Raw genomic sequence first — 21,077 nt, forward strand, 5'->3', positions numbered from 1 at the left:
GGTCTTTCTTCAACTGGTGGTATCAGAATTGGAGGTTCTTGGAGATACTTCTTGAGTTTGTCATTCATCATTCCATACCCTTGATTTTTCTTTTTTAGTAATTTGAAGATGGGTTTGCAGGTAGCAGTCAAGTGTGGAATGAATCGGGCAATGTAATTCGAGTGCCCCAAGAAACCTCTGACTTCTTTCTTGTTTATTTCAGTACCCAGATTTACAATTTCAATTGATTCCTCATGCGGCTGTATAGTCTTTTCTTCTTGCAGTAGTCGGGCAAGTTCTCCAGGGACTTCACAATCTTCCTCGCTTCCATCCTCGGCTTGGCAGATCGGATTTTCAAAGTCATAATGAACAGTAGCAGAGTCATTACCAACAGGATCCAGAGTGGATATGGATCGGCAAATTGTTGCGTGAGTGTGTGCAAGAAACATAGCTTGTTTTGAAAAATGACAGGAAAGATAGAGAGCGCAATATTTGAAAGCAAAAGGTCCATTGATTTATTGAATGTAAATATGCTTATGAAAATGACAAAACCCTTGAAAAATTAGCTCTTATGCCCCGGGTATAGACACAATGCTTTTGAAATACTAAAATAGCAATAACAATTACTCTCGACTAAAGGAAATTGGGATAGTGTCTTCAGCCTTCCAATTGTCGAGTCCGTCACCAATTGTTGGGGAAATCCAGCTATCCAAGTCATAATCGTTATCAGTATCTTCCACAGCATTGACAGTCTCGTCTTGATTAGGCAGAGGAGCAGTGATGACATTAGGAGTCTCAGGCGGATCAAATTCAAATTCTCCGGCGTCGATCATATCCTGAATTTTATTCTTCAACGACCAACAATCGTTTGTATTATGCCCGGGGCTATCGGAGTGATACGCACACCTGGCATTGGGGTTATAACTAGGAGAAGTAGTGTTGGGTTTTGCAGGAGGATCTCTGAGGGTAATTAAATTCGCTTTTAGCATACCCTGCAGTGCTTGTGCTAGAGTCATATTGATCTTCGTAAACTGCCTTCTTCCCGGGTTAGTGTGCCTCACAGATTTCTTGTCTTTTTTCTTCTCGAGCAAGAGAGCCTTCAGTTCTTCCTGCCCCTTGGATAAGTTCAAGATCATCTCCTGGAGTTGAGCATTCTGAGCATGGAGATCTTTGACAGTCTGTCCGAGGTCCATTTTTCTGTTTGCATGAAAACCGTGAGAACATTGATCCCTTTAGAACACCTGTTATGCAATGTTATGCTATGCAATGTATGAAATGTTTTCAAGGACTTTTGGAATTTAACTTTGCATAAACTACCAAAAAAAGGAAACTTTTTTGTTTTTTTTTTTTTTTTTTTTTTTGCAAAATAGAGCAAAGTTAAATCCCTAAGTCCTTGAAATGGTTAGTACAATGCCATGATGTTATGATGTTATGATGTTAAGTAAATAACAAGCACAAGCAAGTCACACATCAATCATTCCTAGGTTTTAAGGCTTGCATGAGTTCCATAGGTAAGTACCCTCCCCACTGAAGTTTGGTTGGTTCAACCTGTCCTAGAATAGTAACCGGGTTCTAGAAGGATCTCCAATCATTGACCTTCCTTTAAGTCCACTTCAGTGCAACACCAAGTGGTTGACCAAAGCTTCCCGAAAGTCCAATCTCAAGGAGTGTAGTATCGAGTCTCAACCAACCTCAGTCGGAACCGAAGTCAGTTATCTCACTACTTTCTAATGGCCAGGATGAGTCAATTAGGGTTCTAAAGGTCTGGTTAATGCTTTGATGACACCACGCGGAAGCCAAATTTTTCCTCAAGTAAACATGAGGAACATCAGGACATCCAAAGTGTCACATTAACCGTAGCCATCATTTTAACCATTCCAGTATACGCCGGATAGTCGCGATGATCTATTGCTACTTACCTAAGGCACACTAGATCCGGGTGTAGGATCTTTCACTCAACAATACCCTTAAAAGAAGGAACAGTTTAAAACATAAATGATTTTTAAGGTGACCTCTCTTTGTAGTCCCCAGCAGAGTCGCCAGTTCTGTCATACGGTGAACTGACTTTAATGTGTTTTTTAATCGCAATGTCGCGGTTAGCAAGAGTCGCCACCGACTTTTCTTTTATCCAATAAGGAAAGGTGGAAAAGAACAGGAAAGACCTTAATTTAGATTCTTAGGTTCGGGAGGTACATTATACAAAGGGAAGGTATTAGCACCCTTTGTATCCATGGTTATCCATGGGCTCTTAATTGCTGGATCACTTATATTTTTGTCTGAAAAGTGTTCGTGAATTGTTTAAAAATGTATCGAAAGGAGAGTTTAACTTTGTAATGATTCTCGTATGAATGTATACAAAGTATTTATCTCGTTTGATTTTGAAAACGGTTTAGAAAAATGTAACTTGGTAATGATTCTAGTATGAATGTATACCAAGTGGTGATTTTCTAGGACTTGCAAAGGGTGAGGGGTGGAAAATGTTTTAGGTTATGATCCAGCAATTGAGAGTTATACCTTCCTAAGATCGTTATGAACGTTTCCTATCCTTATGGGGGGTAAAACTGTCCTTACTATTGAGAAGTAAGTAATTTTACCCTTTGGATGTTTAAGGGTCATCGTAGGGTCATCGATAGGTCATTGAAGGCAACAGTTGTAAGGATACCTTAGCATTCGAAAGGGACGATCATCATTTAACCGTAGGCTACACCGAAGGGTCATCGAGGGACAAAATCGTATTTTCGAAGGCAACATCCAAGGGACCGTGATTTATCTTATGATGATTTAACCGAAGGGTCTTTGCTAAGCGTATCCCTACATTCGCGGGACATGACCGTTATACCGTAATACCGTAGGGCAAAAGAGAGGTCCAAGATCACATATTTAAAGGCCATATTTTAAAGTTAATTAGGTGATTAGGATGAATCTCCACATTAAAATCAATACATTAAAATTAATACATTAAAATTAATACATTAAAATTAATTAAGCAATTTAGGGTGGATCTTCATAAGGGTATCCCACAAATAAAGTGGAAGGCCTAAACAGCACTCTTTTCCTGGGATATGTGAACCTTTACAAAATTCAGCAAACGGGTTAGAATACCAATCAGGGTGCAATCGAGGATTACACCACAAAAGAAAACACAGCAGCATGAATGTCAGGCAAAACAGTGCATAATTAACATATAATAGATCAGGTTACGCATAGGACATAACAAATATCAACGGCTGTCCCGTTCGCCTCTGCCTCGCCTAGCGAGGTCCTAGCGAATGCTCGCTTAGCGATGTGCTAGCGAGCGGCTGCGGGTTTTGAATTTCAGAACAGTATGATCTCAGCATGCTGCATGCCTTATTGCATTCAATTACAGAAATAATAGGGTCAAACACTCAGGATATTCGGGTGTACTGGAATTCACATGCAAAGTCTAATTACATATCCAAAAATTCAATCATGATGCATTATGTATTTAGAGATTTACAAATTGGAGGCATAAAACAATAATGATACACAAACCTGTTTGCAATGGAGTGGTAATGCTGAATTGGCAAGTCACTTTTGGTATCGGGTTGAGTTGGGCGGCGGTAACTTCGGTGCGGATGAGCGGCCGTCAGGGTTTCTTCACTCCGACTTCTCTGAGCTAGGGTTTCTATGCCAGGGTTTCCGTCCTTTTTCGTCCTCTTTTCATTACTGAAGTGCTGGTATTTATAATGCTCTTTTTTGTGACCTAATGGGCTCAGAATGAAGCCCGAAATTTTCTGTTGTCTGTCAGCTTCGCTAGGCGAGCGTGTAGCGAACGTGTAGAGAACGTTCGCTAGGCGAGCGTGTAGCGAACGTGTAGCGAACGTTCGCTAGGCGAGCGTGTAGCGAACGTGTAGCGAACAGGCCAGTTTGGGCCATTTTCTGGATTGGGCCATTCGTGAGCTGGGCCTTCGTTCCTTTGAGATCAGTGTCATAAAAATGAGTCGGAGTGCCCTGAAAAATGTCTTGACATATTAATGGGCAAATTTTGGGGTATGACAATGGGTTCACCCTCCCCTTCAATTGCTTAGAAGTTGGACTTGTGACTCACTTATCGGTTTATCCCTCACACTTTGACCATTTGAGATAAGCTTATATCAAAATCTTTTAACACTTGTGTGAGTATAAGAATAATGTTCATATGTTGACGTCATTCTTTTATATCTTCTATTCCTTGATTACTTGTGATGATTCTGAAAAATCCCAAAGGTTGATTTCCTTCGAACAAGGTCTAAAGATGTTTAACGTCTATATGGATAACCTAAAGATTTTTAAGAATAGATACTACCTTGTCACTCTCTTTTAATTGCACCCTTCACGAGAGCCTTCACGAGTGTCCAACAAGTTTTGTTGATCACTGTGATTAATCAAAGTGGTACTCCCTCTTACCATCACAAACCCTTGTTCCCTTCCATCATATGCCACTACTAAAAATATAATTTAGAAAAGATATTTTTCGTCACTAATACACTAAAAATTCCTAACAAATCAATTTAGTGACATACCAATATCCGTAACATAATTATTTTCTAATGAGCTTGTGGGGTTAGTTAATCCCAAAAGAAGGATGATATCAGAAAAGGATCTAGGAGCTCAAAGCTTGATTCCGAGTAAAAAGTAAATACGGCTAGGAAGCCCATTCCTCACCAAACCTAAAATGCGAGTAATGTTGTTGAAACACACTACTACAAATAATACATTTCATGACAACAGTTTCACCTAAAGTATTGAAAAATCGAAGTATAATTTCTGGACGCGTCCTATTTTTTTTTTAAATATACAATATATTATGTCGTTTATTTGGAAAATCGAAGGGTAAACTTATTCAGTGCACATACTTTGAATCCAATCAGCTTCAGTTTATGTTCTTATCTTATTAAAAGTGGCAGCTTTTTGAATATTTTATTTTGGAGTGTAAACATATGCCACTTTTCACCTCAATTTTCTTTCCAACCGAGGTGAATATATATATATATATATATATATATATATATATATATATATATATATATAGCTTTAACTTTTAGCATTCGGTTTCACTTGTCTAAACAACACAAACAGAATCCTAACGAAGAGTTGTAAACAACGAGAAACATAAACACATATCATCTTCAATACGAAGATGTTATGTGTTTAGTCCTCTTGTTTCTTCTTCAGAGATCCAAAGTCATTTTCTTTGACTTCTTCTTCAAAGACCTGGTACGTCAAACATCACACTACTCATGTTGTTTTTGTTACTTTTGTGTTGTTTAGATATGAAAACTGAGAGGTTTTCTTGTTGTTTTTGTTGTTGCTATCGATGTTGTTTTTGTCGATGTTGTTGTTCGTCTTGTTGAGACTCTAAACCCTAGAGATTGTTATTTATGTTGTTGTTGTTGATGTTGTTGTTCTTGTTATTGATGTTGTTATTGACGTTGTTGTTGTTGTTGTTCTTTGTGTAACTTTCATTTTGTTTCTTCGAGTTTAGTTTATTATATCTAATGTGGATTGTTTGTTTTACTAATCCCTTTTTGAACGTATAACATATTAAATTGATTTTGGAAATAATCATATAAAAAATTCTGTTGTATCTGAACCTTATCTTACACTGATTAATGATTTTTAGCATTCTGCAACTCGTCATTCATCTCATGTTGTTTTATGTTAAAATTTCTCCAATACTTCTAGTTTTCGTTCAAATTTCTTCCATATTTGTTCATTTTCCATAACATCAAATTTTATGCTTTCAGGAATAAATTAGTAGAAAATGGGGTGTTGAATAAAGAACTTGAAACATTGGAGAGATTCCAATCATAAAAGAGCGTGAAATGGATGATGAGTTGCCGAATGCTTCAAAATCACTAATCAATATAAATTGTTCTTCAAATATAACACACTTGTTCATATAATTATTTTCCTAACCAATTTTGACAAGTTACATGTTCAGTATAGGGTTTAGTGAAATAAACAACCCACATTAGATTTAATAAGCTCATTTTGTTTTCCCCATCGGTTTTATGAGATAATCGAGGTGAAAATGTGGTATACTCGTCAGTGAAATGACAAAACCGATAGGACATGTGTTTTCGCCATTTCAGAATTTCAAAAAGGTTTTCTCGGGGATCGAGCTCATGACCTTTACACATATCCGTCGAATTTTTTAAACTTGAGAGGTAAAGTGTACACTTTTCATGACGTCTTTCGTTACTTCGCATGTCAAACCGAGGTAAAAGACGTTTTTTGTAGTAGTGACATCTTCTTCAAGAAATGTCAACGATGATTCGAGCGGGAAGAGAGGAAATAGCTTTGTCGGGAATGGTCTCCTTAATCCTCGAACATATTTGTTGTTTGATTCCCACAAGCCCCGCCACAATTTTGTATTGGAATAGAGAAGGTGTGAGATTTAGAAAATGGCTACCGAAATAAGACTTTTGATACGGTGATTGGGATATTTTGTGATATACGATGGGGATACTTGTAAGGTTAGTATTTTAACACTTAAATTACTATTTGAAATGTGAAACTATACAAGTGTGAATGAGAATAATACATGAACGAATGTAACTTAGAATCACGTATATATAGAGGTGGCAGTTAAAACCACCTCGAGTGATCAGACTTGAATGATAGAAGATCGTTAGATATATATCATTCAAGAATGGAGAAGAGGATAACAATGTGCTTTAATGTAATATTCTAAAATGGAAGTCAATTGAGTGTTTTAACTTAATTAAATTGTTTGATTGAACTGGTATCATCGATAGTTTGTCCAATCTAAAATAAAAACTTTTATGTGAGTTGGCTTCCAAGATTTGTTGAGGCAGACAATATCTAGATATGTATTTATAACCTATTTTCATTATAAAAAAGTTAAAAGAAAAAAATATCTTACTCTAGCGGCACAATTGAATCCACACATTTGTACAGTCTTAGTTTAGTTTGTTGGAAAAACCAGAAATGGAGTGGTGAAAAACAGTGTGTTTGGGAAAGATGAAGATGATAATGTGAATAGAGAGAGATAGAGAAATAGAGAAAGATTGAGAGAATTGAATCATATGGAATTAACCTTTCAACTATGACATACAATGTCTATTTATAGGGTACAAATTGGAACCACAAACAGGCCCAAGAATAACAGAAAAAAACAGAATTGCAAAAACAGCTTATTTCCAAAACAACTTATCCAATAAGTTGTTTTCACTGCAATGCTTTTTAAAGCTTCTATCAAGCATTTGAATTATTAAGGACTTCCAATACACCATCTTAATTCAAATTCTCCACACTCATCATGCTCAACTTCTTCACAAGTCTCTAAAACACATCACTTGTCACGCCTTTCGTTAACAAGTCCGCGACTTGTTCTTCGCTTTTGCAGTACCCTAAACGCAACTGTCCGGAGCTCACCAATTCTCTCAAATAGTGGAATTGCATTTCAATATGCTTGCTCCTCCCATGTGCTATGGGATTCTTAGCAAGGTTTATCGCTGAAATGTTGTCCACAAGTAGCAAAACAGCCCCATTTCTACTGCTGTCCAACTCCTTACATAGATTCACCAGCCACACAGCTTGGCATGCACACATCGACGCTGCTATATACTCGGCCTTGCAAGAAGAGAGGGCTACAACTGGTTCCTTTTTCGAACACCAAGAGATTGGTGCCTTACCGAACATAAAGAGATACCCCGCCGTAGACTTTCGATCATCCTTATCTCCGCACCAATTGGAATCGGTGTATCCGAGTAACTCACAACTTCTGCCCATGTCGCTTGCCGGAAACAAAATTCCACAACCAAGAGTACCTTTCACATATCTAAGGATCCTCTTAACTGCTGCCAAGTGTGATACCTTCGGCCTCTCCATGAATCTACTCGCAATACCGACACTAAACGCCAAATCTGGCCGTGTATTGCACAAGTAACGCAATGATCCTATCAATCTCCGGTATTGAGTAGGATTCACATCTTGTTCTTCTTCACTCTTGGACAGCTGTAATCGTGTCTCGGCTGGTGTTGTGGCAGCATTGCAATGCTCCATATCACACCTCTTCAGAATTTCCATGGCATACCTTCTTTGGTGCATGAGCAGTCCCAATTTTGTCCTTTGGAACTCTATGCCTAAGAAGTATTTCATGATACCAAGATCACTCATTTCAAATTCCTTCATAAGCTCTCCTTTGAACTTTGAAATGTTCTTTTCACAGTTGTCGGTAATCAACAAATCGTCCACATAAAGACAAAGAATGATTACTCCCTCACTTGCATCCGGTTTCACATAAACTCCATGTTCGGATACGCATTTCTTGAAACCAACATCGCTAAGAAATCCATCTATGCGTTTGTTCCAAGCTCTTGGAGCTTGTTTCAAACCATAGAGTGCCTTCCTCAACTTATAGACCTTTGCCTCTTGATTTTTGATCACAAAACCAGGTGGTTGTCTCACATATACCTCCTCATCAAGTGGACCATTCAAAAACGCAGATTTGACGTCCATTTGATACAATGGCCAGCTGTTGTTATTTGCCATCGCAACAACTAACCGAATGGTTTCATGCCTTGCAACTGGAGCAAACACTTCATCGAAGTCTATCCCTTCCTTTTGCAAAAATCCCTTCGCTACTAATCGAGCTTTATGCTTGATTACTCGCCTTTCGGATTCGCTTTCACTTTGTAGACCCACTTCACACCTATCGCCTTTTTACCTTTCGGTAAATCAACCAACATCCAAGTATTGTTCTTCTCAATCGAATTTAGTTCTTCTTTCATCACACACATCCACTTTGGATCGATTAATGCCTCCTCCGTATTCACCGGTTCGGATTCGGCCATTAGAGCGAAGTGAATAAGATCACCCTCATTGTTGATCTCGCTATCTCGGAATAATTCACAATCACGGAGTCTTTGAGGCAATCATTTTTGCCTTGTTGGTTGTCTACTTGATTCACCTGTTTCGGTTACAAAAGGTTGCTGTACAATACCTTCAGCAGGCTGAGAATTCAAATTTTCCTGCATGAAATCGATTTCACCTTGAGGAAAATCGATTTCAACCTCACCAGAACCAGTTACAGCAGCTCCAGAATGTTGATTTTCCTGCATGAAATCGATTTCATCTTGAGGCAAATCGATTTCCTGAACTGATATGGCAGATTTTCTGCTGTCAAACTGCCGAAACTCGTCCACGATCACATCTCGACTTATCACAATCTTCTTGTTACTCATATCAAATAGCTTGTAGCCTCCGATAGGATGATAACCAACCAGCAACATCATTTCACCCTTGTCATCTAATTTCTTTCGAATCTGACCCGGAATATGTCGAAACGCTACAGAACCGAAAACACGCAAGTGACTCAAACTTGGCTTGTGTCCACACCATACCTCTTCTGGAGTAACCTTGTCCAGCTTCTTTGTAGGACACCTGTTTATCAAATAGGCAGCTGTAGAAACAGCTTCTCCCCACAACTCTTTCGGAAGATTTTTCGCTTTCAACATGCTACGCACCATGTTCATAATCGTCCGATTTTTTCTCTAGGCAACACCATTTTGCTGAGGCGTATAGGGTGGTACAACCTCACGCACAATACCCTCATCGTCACAATAACTCCCAAATTCCCTCGAAGTAAATTCTTCTCCTCCATCGGTTTTGAGAATTTTGACTTTGTGACTACTTTGTCGCTCAACCATGGATTTAAATCGTTTGAACATATCAAACACCTCATCCTTCCTCTTGATTAGATAAATCCACAGCTTCCTACTAAAATCATCAATAAACGTGACAAAGTATCGATTACCTCCATACGAATTGAGTTGCATCGGCCCACACACGTCCGAATACACCACCTCAAGAAGATGCTTGGTCCTATGACATGTATCCTTGCTGAAAACACTCTTGTGTTGCTTCCCTTGAACACATTCAACACACAACTCAGTTGGAACCACGATTCTTGGCAGCCCGGTCACCATACCATGTCTATGCAACGCGTCGAGGTCTCGAAAATTGAGATGACCAAGACGGTAATGCCACAACCACTCCTCACGACTTGCCGTTGTAGCTAAACATCGATGATCCATTACTTTCAATGCTATCTTGAAAGTTCGATTGGCAGCCATTGGTGCTTTAAGTACCAAAACTCCCTTTCGGTCCAAAACGCGCAATACCTTGTTTTCCATGCGAATAATGTAATCTTTCTCGAGTAGTTGGCCAATGCTCAAGAGATTACATTTGATTCCTAGAATGTACAACACATCCTTGATCAATGAACGACCACCATCTTTCTTCACGATCAAGACATCTCCAACGCCATCGGAGGATAACGTCGTATCATCGGCAAATCTCACTTTATTATTCGTGGATTGATTGATCTTGACAAACCAAACCTTTATTCCCGTCATATGAGTTGAACAACCAGAATCCAAGTACCACTCATCGCTACTTTGAATTCCATCTCGAACCGTTACCATTGCGTTTTTCTCCGAACGCGTTTCTGCAGAATTGTTTGCACTATTGCCACTGCTGTCCAGCCCTTTTCTCATGCCATAATTCTCTTCCGTGATCATCACAAGAAGCGTATTATCATCATTCGCTTCTTCCCTAGCAAACTTCGCCTCATCCGCGCGATTTTCTCTTCGTTTCGCGTGGCAATACTTTGCGAAATGCCCAAGCTTTTGACAATTGTAACACTTCACGTTACTTTTGTCGAATGGCTTGTGGGTTCCTTGATCACCCTCCTTGGAGCTTCCCTCACCTTTTTGCCCCTTTGAATTTTGTGAATCTCTACCACCAAAATTCTGGAAATTGGACTTCCCTCTCGGATGCCCTTTCCTCTCCGATCGTTTACTCTTCTCATGAAGTCGCGCTTGCATTGCTATTTCCGACTTCGCTTTATCGTTTCCCCTCTCATCCATTCGTTGTTCATGAGCTTCTAGTGAGCTTTGAAGCTCCTCCTTCGACAACGACGATAAATCCTTCGATTCTTCAAGCGCAACGACAATGTTGTCGAATCTTGGCGTTAAAGAACGCAAGATCTTCGACACAACATTCTGCTCTACCGTAGTTTCCCCGCACGACTTGATTTGATTCACCACACGCGTAATACGCGTCACATAATCGTTTATCGACTCCTTGTCCTCCATTTGCATTAACTCGAACTGTCGCTTGTGAGTTTGTAACCTCACCACTTTGGCTTTGGCAGACCCTGCATAAGCCTTCTCAAGAATCTCCCACGCTTGCTTTGCGGAATCGCAATCGCCAACTTTTTCAAAGTTGTCACCATCGACACAAGAATGGATCAAGAACAGCGCTTTGTAATCCTTCTTCTTCTCTTCTTTGAACGTAGCCTTTTGAGCATTCATAGTTCCTTCGACGAGAGATGTAACACCATTTTTGATCACCTCAAGAACGTCTTGATAGCCGAACAAAACCTTCAGTTGCTTCGCCCATTTGTCGTAGTTTTTCGAGTCAAGGATTAGAAGATTGGTAGGTATTTTATCGTTTGAAACGGACATGATTACAGCGGAATTGGATCAGAACCAAAGCTCTTGATGCCAAATGTTGGAAAAACCAGAAATGGAATGGTGAAAAATAGTGTGTTTGGGAAAGATGAAGATGATAATGTGAATAGAGAGAGATAGAGGAATAGAGAAAGATTGAGAGAATTGAATCATATGGCATTAACCTTTCAACTATGACATACAATGTCTATTTATAGGGTACAAATTGGAACCACAAACAGGCCCAAGAATAACAGAAAAAAACAGAATTACAAAAACAGCTTATTTCCAAAACAACTTATCCAATAAGTTGTTTTTACTGCAGTGCTTTTTAAAGCTTCTATCAAACATTTGAATTATTAAGGACTTCCAATATAGTTTACAATCTTTCTTCTATACATGATATTTGCCAATTACAAAAATTACAATGATTGAGCACATATATACATATGTGGATATATGCAGTATTCAAAGTTTTTCATGCAAGTGGTCGTATACGATAAAATTTTTGTAGTGGCAGTTTCTAGTTTAATCAAATTAATGTTTCCGAAAATGGATTAAGATAAGCTAAATTACTTCAAAATGTAAGAAAGACATATAGGTTATTCAAAGGTTGCATTATTTAAATATCCTTTATGATAGATGAATGGTCTTAATGAATCGGGTCTTACATGTCCGTTTGATCTACTAGATGAAATTCAAAAAATCACACACATTCAGGAATTTGTAGCCATCAGAGAGTTGTTTGATGGAGTAGTCTCAAGGAACGTGAAACAAGACGATATTGTGCTCAGACAAAATGGTTGTATTTATCCGGATTGGAAAATTTCTCTCCAATTGAGATTGATCCTAAAGAGAGAAAGAGAAACTATCACACAACACGAATAAACTAGAATAGATGGATGGAAATCCGGAACTCAGTGAATGGGAGACACTACTATAGTTAGTTATGTATTTTTGTCAATGCATGTCTTTCCAAAACTCTTTTGATTAACAAGAGAAGTAAGGTTTTTTCCCTACAAGGATGGGTTTTACGCGAGGCGCCCTATTTTCTAAACTTCTTTGTCTGATGTTTCTTGCATAATATGCCTACTTGACAATTTTGTTTGATCTTTAATAAGGAATCATTGTCTCCATATGAGCAATTTTGATTGATCTCTAATAAGAAATCATTGTCGTCTTATAAGACAACTTTGTTTAATTTCTAATAAGGTATCATTGTCATCCTACGAGGCAATTTTTCTTGGTCTCTAATAAAGTATCATTGTCGCTCTACTAAAAAAAATTGGTTGATCTCCGAAAAGAAATCATTGCTATTTTATGAGGCAATTTTGCTTGATCTCTCATAAACAATCATTTATGCCATATGAGGCAACTTTGTTTGATCCTCAATAAGGTATCATTGTTGCCTTATTGGACAACTTTGTTTGTTCCTGGGTAAAGAATCATTGTCGTCATATGAGGCAATTTTATTTGACCCCTAATAAGATATCATTGCAGTCTGTCATACCCCAAAATTTGCCCATTAATATTTCAAGACATTTTTTCAGGGCACTCCGACTCATTTTTATGACACTGATCTCAAAGGAACGAAGGCCCAGCTCACGAATGGCCCAATCCAGAAAATGGCCCAAACTGGCCTGTTCGCTACACGCTCGCCTAGCGAACGTTACGTTCGCTACACGCTCGCCTAGCGAACGTTCGCTACACGCTCGCCTAGCGAAGCAAACGTTCGCTACCAGCTCGCCTAGCGAAGCTGACAGACAACAAAAAATTTCGGGCTTCGTTATGAGCCCATTAGGTCATGAAAAAGAGTATTATAAATACCAGCACTTCAGTAATGAAAAGGAGAACGAAAAAAGGAGAGAGGAGAACTCTAGCAAGCAAACCCTAGCGCTTACAGACGGAAAACCCTAAAGGAAGTCCTGAAGGAAAAGCCGGCGGCGGCAAGGTCACTTCCGCTCAATTCGATCCGATCAGCCAATTCAAGGTTACCATTCGATTACAAACAGGTTGGCATTGCTATTACTACCCTATGTTCTTAATTTGCACATGGTATCATGATTGAATTTATGAAACTATCTTAAATTTTACATATGAATTTAAGTATGCATGAACCGTTGAATGTCTAACCACATAATCTCTGTAATGAATGCTATAAAGTGTGAAGCTTGCTGCCATTATATCGTTATTAAAACCGGAATCCGCAGCCGCTCGCTAGCACATCGCTAAGCGAGCATGCAGCGAGTATTCGCTAAGCCTTCGCTAGGCGAGGCAGGCGCGAACCTGACAGTAGCCAGCTTTTCTGTTATGACTTTTCATTCATGTTTTATCATAGCCAGGCATTGTTTATTTGATCCTATTACTGTTGTGATTTCTTTTGCGGTGTAATCCTCGATTGCACCCTGATTTGGTATGCTAACCCGTTTGTTGAATTTTGCAAAGGTTCATATGTCCCAGAAAAAAAGACCGTTGTTAGGTCTTCCACTTTATTTGTGGGATACCCTTGTGGAGGCTCACCCTAAATTGCTTAATTAATTTTAATGTGTTAATTTTAATAATTAATTTTAATAATTAATTTTAATGTATTAATTTTAATGTATTATTTTTAATGTATTGATTTTAATGTGGAGATTCATCATAATCACCTAATTAACTTTAAAATGCGGCCTTTAAATATGTGATCTTGGACCTCTCTTTTGCCTTATGATATTACGGTATTACGGTCATGTCCCGCGAATGTAGGGATACACTTAGCAACGGCCCTTCGGTTAAATCATCATAAAATAAATCATGGTCCCTCGGATGTTGCCTTCGAAAATACGATTTTGTCCCTCGATGACCCTTCGGTGTAGCCTACGGTTAAATGATGATCGTCCCTTCGAATGCTAAGGTATCCTTACAACGGTTGCCTTCAATGACCTATCGATGACCCTACGATGACCCTTAAACATCCAAAAGGGTAAAATTACTTACTTCTCAATAGTAAGGACAGTTTTACCCTCATAAGGATAGGAAATGCCCATAACGACCTCAGGAAGGTATAACTCTCAATTACTGGATCATAACCTAAAACATTTTCCACCCCTCACACTTTACACTTTACAAATCCTAGAAAATCACCACTTGGTATACATTCATACTAGAATCATTACCGAGTTATATTTTTCTAAACCATTTTCAAAATCAAATGAGATAAATACTTTGTATACATTCATACGAGAATCATTACAAAGTTAAACTCTCTTTCAAACATTTTTTAAGCAATTCACCGACACTTTTCAGACAAAAATATAAGTGATCCAGTAATTAAGAGCCCATGGATAACCATGGATACAAAGGGTGCTAACACCTTCCCTTTGTATAATGTACCTCCCGAACCCAAAATCTATTGAGGTCTTTCCTGTTCTTTTCCACCTTTCCTTATTGGATAAAAGAAAAGTCGGTGGCGACTCTTGCTATCCGCGACATTGCGATAAAAAGCAAAATACCCCAAGTCAGTTCACCGTATGACACAGTCCTACTTAGAAATTTTGCTTGATCCCTGATAAAGAATCATTGTCGTCCAATGGGCAATGTTGCTTGTACCTTTTGAATTATCATTTCCGGCCGAAGAGATATGTACTTTTGAAAAAGGAAATAAACAGTTATGTGAGCTAGAAAAAGGAAATCAAAATCATCTATTGCACGAGAGTTGATAAACATGTCGCCCGAAGGCGTAAAATTTTTACTTAAGATCCTGAAGAGTGATATTACAAAGTTCCTTCGAAGGACGATAAACCAACTAACTTAAAATAATATAAAACACTTTTAAGGGAGGTGTTGCGAAAAATACATACTTAACAATAATCCAAGTGTTGGACGGGGTATACTCGCCTTCATCACGAATGAACCCCTCCCTTTTATTATTAGCTTGCGCGGTCTCAAGCGCCACAATATTCACCTATTCATCATCCTCATCTCTTAGTTGTCCATCTCAGACGACCTTAAACAGGTTCATCTCGCCTCAGAAGTAGACCTGATTGTTTGTATTTTGAATATGGGAATTTCTTTCCACCTTTATGTGTGCATACCACACTCATAAAAATTTGAAAATATCGTTCATACTTCCAGAAATGCATCTCTTGACGCACCAAAAATCACATCATCCTTCGCTTTTCTGAGATCCACCCCATCTTGTAAAAAATATGGTCCAGAGATGTATCTCTATATAATATTTACGTGTATCCGGAGATGCATCTCTGAATTATCCCATGTACTCATTTATGGTGTTTTTATTCACTGAGTTGATTTTATAAATGACTCAATGATGTTTCCGGATATGCATCTCTGAAAATATCCAATAGGAAATTTGATAAAACACCATCTTGCATGATCTTCTTCTTCATGCTAAAAATACCCTCCATTTTCAAAATCCTTAAAAAAAATTCTCTCATTCTCAATCAACTTTTCAACATCAAAACATAATTCTTGTATTTCATCACATCAAAGGGAGAAAAAGTAGCTAGAATTGCAAGTATTGTTCATTCATTTCATCTCTCATTCCTTGCATTAATATGATGTTTGAGCTGGAAAAAAGAACGTTGAGTCCGGATATGTATCTTCGGAAAAAGTTTAGTGTGGTCTGGAGATGCATATCTGGATTTGCCTAATACTTTGAGTTTTAAAGTTGTTTTTTCTGTTTTTGGTTTCATTAGATATGGTGAGCCTGAATATGTTTCCCAAACCTATTGTGAGTGTGGATGTTAAACCGGTTGAAGTGAAGCATGATGTTAAATTAGATGAAGTCAATCATGATGTTAAATTAGGTACTCGATTGGTCCTTGTTAAGGTAAATGTTCGTGAATAATTTACGAATAGACAAAAGTTTATTGTTCGTGAACATATGCTACAATAGGTTCGCATGGAGGTCGGGAAATTGGGGTTTGAAATTGTAATCGGGAGATTTGACAATGGTTTGGATCGAAGACATGCGTTTGTCACAATGAGGTGTGAAAGAAGTGGGACATACCAACCACAGATTACGAAGTTGACACGAGATGGCACGGGATCGAGAAATGTGAGTGTTTGTTTAAATTGTGAGGATACCGTATGACGGGTGATGAAAATTTAATGTGATTTCCAATTTACATAATCATGCCTTGACTGACAAGCTATTCATTCATCCCATTGTATGTCTACTTGTTCCGGAGGAGAGAGAACTTGTTTCGAAGATGACTTTAAACATTGTGGCGCCAAGAAATATACTCACGTCTCCGAAATGAGAAAAAAAACTTTAAATGTTTATCAAGCAAATATACAACGTGCGCGCTCGAGAAAATAAGGCGGTAAAAGGACCAAGATCTAATATGCAACAATTGTTGAAGCTTTTGGAAGATTACAACTATGTTTTGAGGTACAAAGTTTGTGAAGATAAAGTCATCGTTCGAGATATATTTTAAAGTTATCCTGATTTTGTCAAGTTGTTCAACACTTTTCCCTATGTGACATAATTGATTTAACATACAAAACAAGCAAGTATAAACTTACACTCCTGAAAATTATTGGTGTTACTTCTACATAGGTGACTTATTCGGTTGGTTTTGTATTTTTGGAATCCGAAAAAAAGGACATTGTTACATGGGCTTTAGAAATGTGCAAGATTATGTTGAAGGACAAAGAAAACGTATTGCAAGTAATAATCACTAATTGCGACACAACTTTGATGAATCCAGTCGCCATATTACATAAGTGTTGGCAGGGCCGTTTGGGCCTTTATCAAAGATATCCCATATCAATATTTTACATATGGTATAGAATAAAAAATATGGTAGTGTATATGAAAAATCTGGTGCACCGGATATTTCAAAATTTTGGTATGTTGTTGGGCATACCGGGTTTTTTAAAAGTACATGTCTTTACCAGATTTTCTTATTACAGTTGAAAAATCCGGTAGATCAAAAAGTACTGGTTTTTAAAACATTCGTTACTTACCAAATTTCCCATGGATCAGTGAACATTTTGGTAATGTTAATTAAGTTTTGATTGAATGGTTGCAAATTTTCCTACAGTTTCGTACGATTTTGATTGAATTGTTGCAACTTTTCCTACAGTTTCGTACGGTTGTGATTGGACCAGTCTTTGTGTGGTCCATAATGAATCCAAAGTTGTATAAATAGGGGTCATGTGTTGTTAAGAAAAACATCTTACAATGACCTAATTTTTGTTTAAGGCATAAGTGTATTTTAACGAGGTGAAACCTTCTTTAGAGTTTAGGCTCCCTGGGGGCACTGTATGTCTCGCCCTTCTGATATCCAAGTTGAATGATATGTTGCCAGAAACCGAGAACATAAAGGTTAATAAGATCAAGTTTCATGAAAACTGGATTGATATTGTTGGAAAGGTGAAATACAACCTTATTATGTTGAAGACCGGTGAATATTTGAATGTTATGTGGACCACATATCATCATAGAGTAACTAAGGGACCGATAGAGTTTGATGCGAAAATTTCTAGATCTATCGGCGACAAAATCTAGATGTTGAAACGTCCAAATCATCTGGTAGTGCTTAGGTTTTTTATTTATTATTGTTTTGTTAAGTTATGTAATCATTTGTCTAAGTAATGTAAGCTTTTGCCAAATGTTAAATTAGGTTCATCATGCATCAACGAAAGTGGCAAAATGTAATATAATAAACAGTGTTGTGAAAATGTCTAAGTAATACTACACATTATATACAAATAATACAAAAATGATAATACGGTATAAATAGGTTCCCCACATGCTATATGTGTTGCCTATGATGACATAGTATAAATCTCACCAACTGGGTTCACTAAGCCCATGAGGTTATCCATAATGAATATTATCATCTGTAGGTGTTGAGCGTCATCCACACCTAGTGGAGACGGTGGGGGCGGTTGTAAGGTATCAGAAGGTAACTCAACATCAGCATGACAAGATCCAGTATGAGAAGGTCCAACATGAGAAGATTCAGCATGAGAAGGTACCACTCCAAGTACCTATCCACACATTCCGTGGGGAACTGGACATCCATTGCACGATCTCTAATGGCACATGCAGAACCCAAAATATGACCAACAAACTAGCTAGCAATGCCCTCAGATGAAATAGCAGGGACTGGTCATGGGATATCCTGGACATATCCAAAGTGGCGCAGACACCTCTTAGGTAAGTGTCTAGCCACTAACTTCTCCCATCGCAGATAACCAAAAAACAATGAAGTGTCATTGAAAACATGATGCACTTTATGGTCTGCGTAGGATGTCTAGATGACATCGTCTACAATCACCGCATCAATCCTCCTTCTGTATTGCGCAACACCTCCTGGGTATGCATGGTTTCCCCTTCATCTCTTGGCTCGTGGGGACTCAGTAGTGGTAGGAACAACTTGCCTATCATAAATGGACGGAAAATGTTTGTACATCCATCACTGCACAATAACAAAGACTCAAATAACCAAAAAAAATGTCATAAAAAGAACTAACTTAATAAGAAATAATAATTTGGTTATACCTGAAATAGACTCGTGTAACCGGCATTGCTGCATAGTCTCAAAAATAGTCGTCTCTCCAAACACAACATATTGAACAGTCAATGCAGCACACCCTCATATGTCCGACTGCAATGCTCAAGGCAAGTAAACAGACACATGTACTTCGCATCGTTATATACATGAGACTTATCCACTAAGATAGTAAATCTTACAATATATAACATGTATACCCTAACAGTTGTCTCATACATACCCTGATGCACTAGATCGTCATACCTCTCCCGGAGCCAAGATAGTCGAAAATGAGCACCCTCATAGTCCTAAACTCTTGTATGAACATCTCCTCAGTAACCCCCCAAGTGTTGTAGAGTAGTCATATGCGCGGTCTCCGGACTAATGATAACAGCGGTGAAGAAACTACATGCTAGCGAAATATGGAACAGATAGGAGACGTCATCCAATGTTATCGTCATCTCACCAAATGGAAAATGGAAGGAAGGTATCTCCTTGTGCCACCGCTCAACAAAGACTGTTAATAGCTGACAGTCGAGCATGATCAACGAATAGTCCACTAGTGGAAGGAGACCGCAATCCTCAACAATCGCCTTCACCTTCTGTGGCATCACGACATCTGAGAACTTCTTTAACTTCAACCCTGGGTGGGCACCTTTAACGGAATTCTATAACAAACAAAGTAAAAAGCATCAGTTAATTTCAAAGTATCAATAATAAAAAAGTCACATCATCGGCATATCATATACATACTTCTCAAAGTCATAATCTGAATATCACATTATTCACATATCTAGTGAGCACATAACAACCACTAGACCTACCAGAGAACCCTTCATATGTTGTACAAACGGCTATGTCAAAGTCGGAGCAGTGACCTTTGCCTCAACCAACCATAGGAGTAATCTTCATATAACTCTTAGCAGGCGTGTCAGTAGGCGTATGCAGAGTAAACGCCTCAATAGTCGTATGCGGAGTAACTTTTATAGTAGTCTGAGCCTCTACCTTATAAAAATGGGGCACATTTGTCATCTCTGACACCTCTGTCTCTGCCACCATATGCACGTCATCATCATCATCATCTCTCGTTCATCCAAAAGCAGATATAGATTCTCTATATCTGGTAGTGCGGGGTGCACAAAATTGAACCCGATTGGACAACCGCCTCCTCTGAGAATCGGTCGGGGCTACTCTCTCCGTCCGAAAATGCGAGTCCTCTACGTTACCTCGCCTCGTTCGAACCGTCGCATCAACACTATCATGGTGCTGAGAAGCAATTGTGTCATCTAATCCTCTAGTCTTCAATGAGAAATAAAATAAAATAATTTAACCTAACGAATTTTTCAAAAACTCCGATACCATTATGAATATTTCTTGATTTAAAAAAAACAGTAATGATACTTAGGATATTTCCTGATTTTTCAAAAATTCGATAGAAAGCCAGGTTTTTTTAAAATCCAAAAAAAAAATGTATTCATGCTTTCTAGATTTTTCCAAAAATACAAAAAAAAATATGCAATATTATCAAATATTTTTGAAAATGAGGATAAAAATGTTATTAGAATTTTTTTTTTAAATAACCATGTTTTTCAAAAAAAATACGAAAATAACCAACTTTTCAAAAAAAAATTCAGACGTCAATACAACTGGCGCCTATGTGGTTTCTTTCGAAAATAAAATTTAATTTTACAACCAACAAGAATCAAACACACAACCTTTAGATCAATAGTGAAACATGTTACCATTGAACCACAAACCCTTCATGTTAATTTTTTCATCATATATTTAATGAGCCATTGTTCTTAGATCATAAGAGAAAGACACTAAATTTTTATTTTAAATTTTAATATCTTAAATATATGAATTATATTCTTCAATATTTATATAATTTATTTATAATCAATATAAAACTATCCAACACCTTTCGACCGAGTATGTATAGCTGATAAAACGGGTTATTCGATATTAAATACACCAAAAATGGATTATTCGATATTAAATACATCAAAAATAAATTATTCGATATTAAATACACCAATTCAAACTATCTTGGATTTTATAGGTTGTTTACATTGTATTATGCGTTTAAAAATTATTACCCCTCTTT

This window comes from Lathyrus oleraceus, chromosome 1, assembly GCF_024323335.1.
Source record: "Lathyrus oleraceus cultivar Zhongwan6 chromosome 1, CAAS_Psat_ZW6_1.0, whole genome shotgun sequence".
In the NCBI taxonomy this organism is placed as follows: Eukaryota; Viridiplantae; Streptophyta; class Magnoliopsida; order Fabales; family Fabaceae; genus Lathyrus; species Lathyrus oleraceus.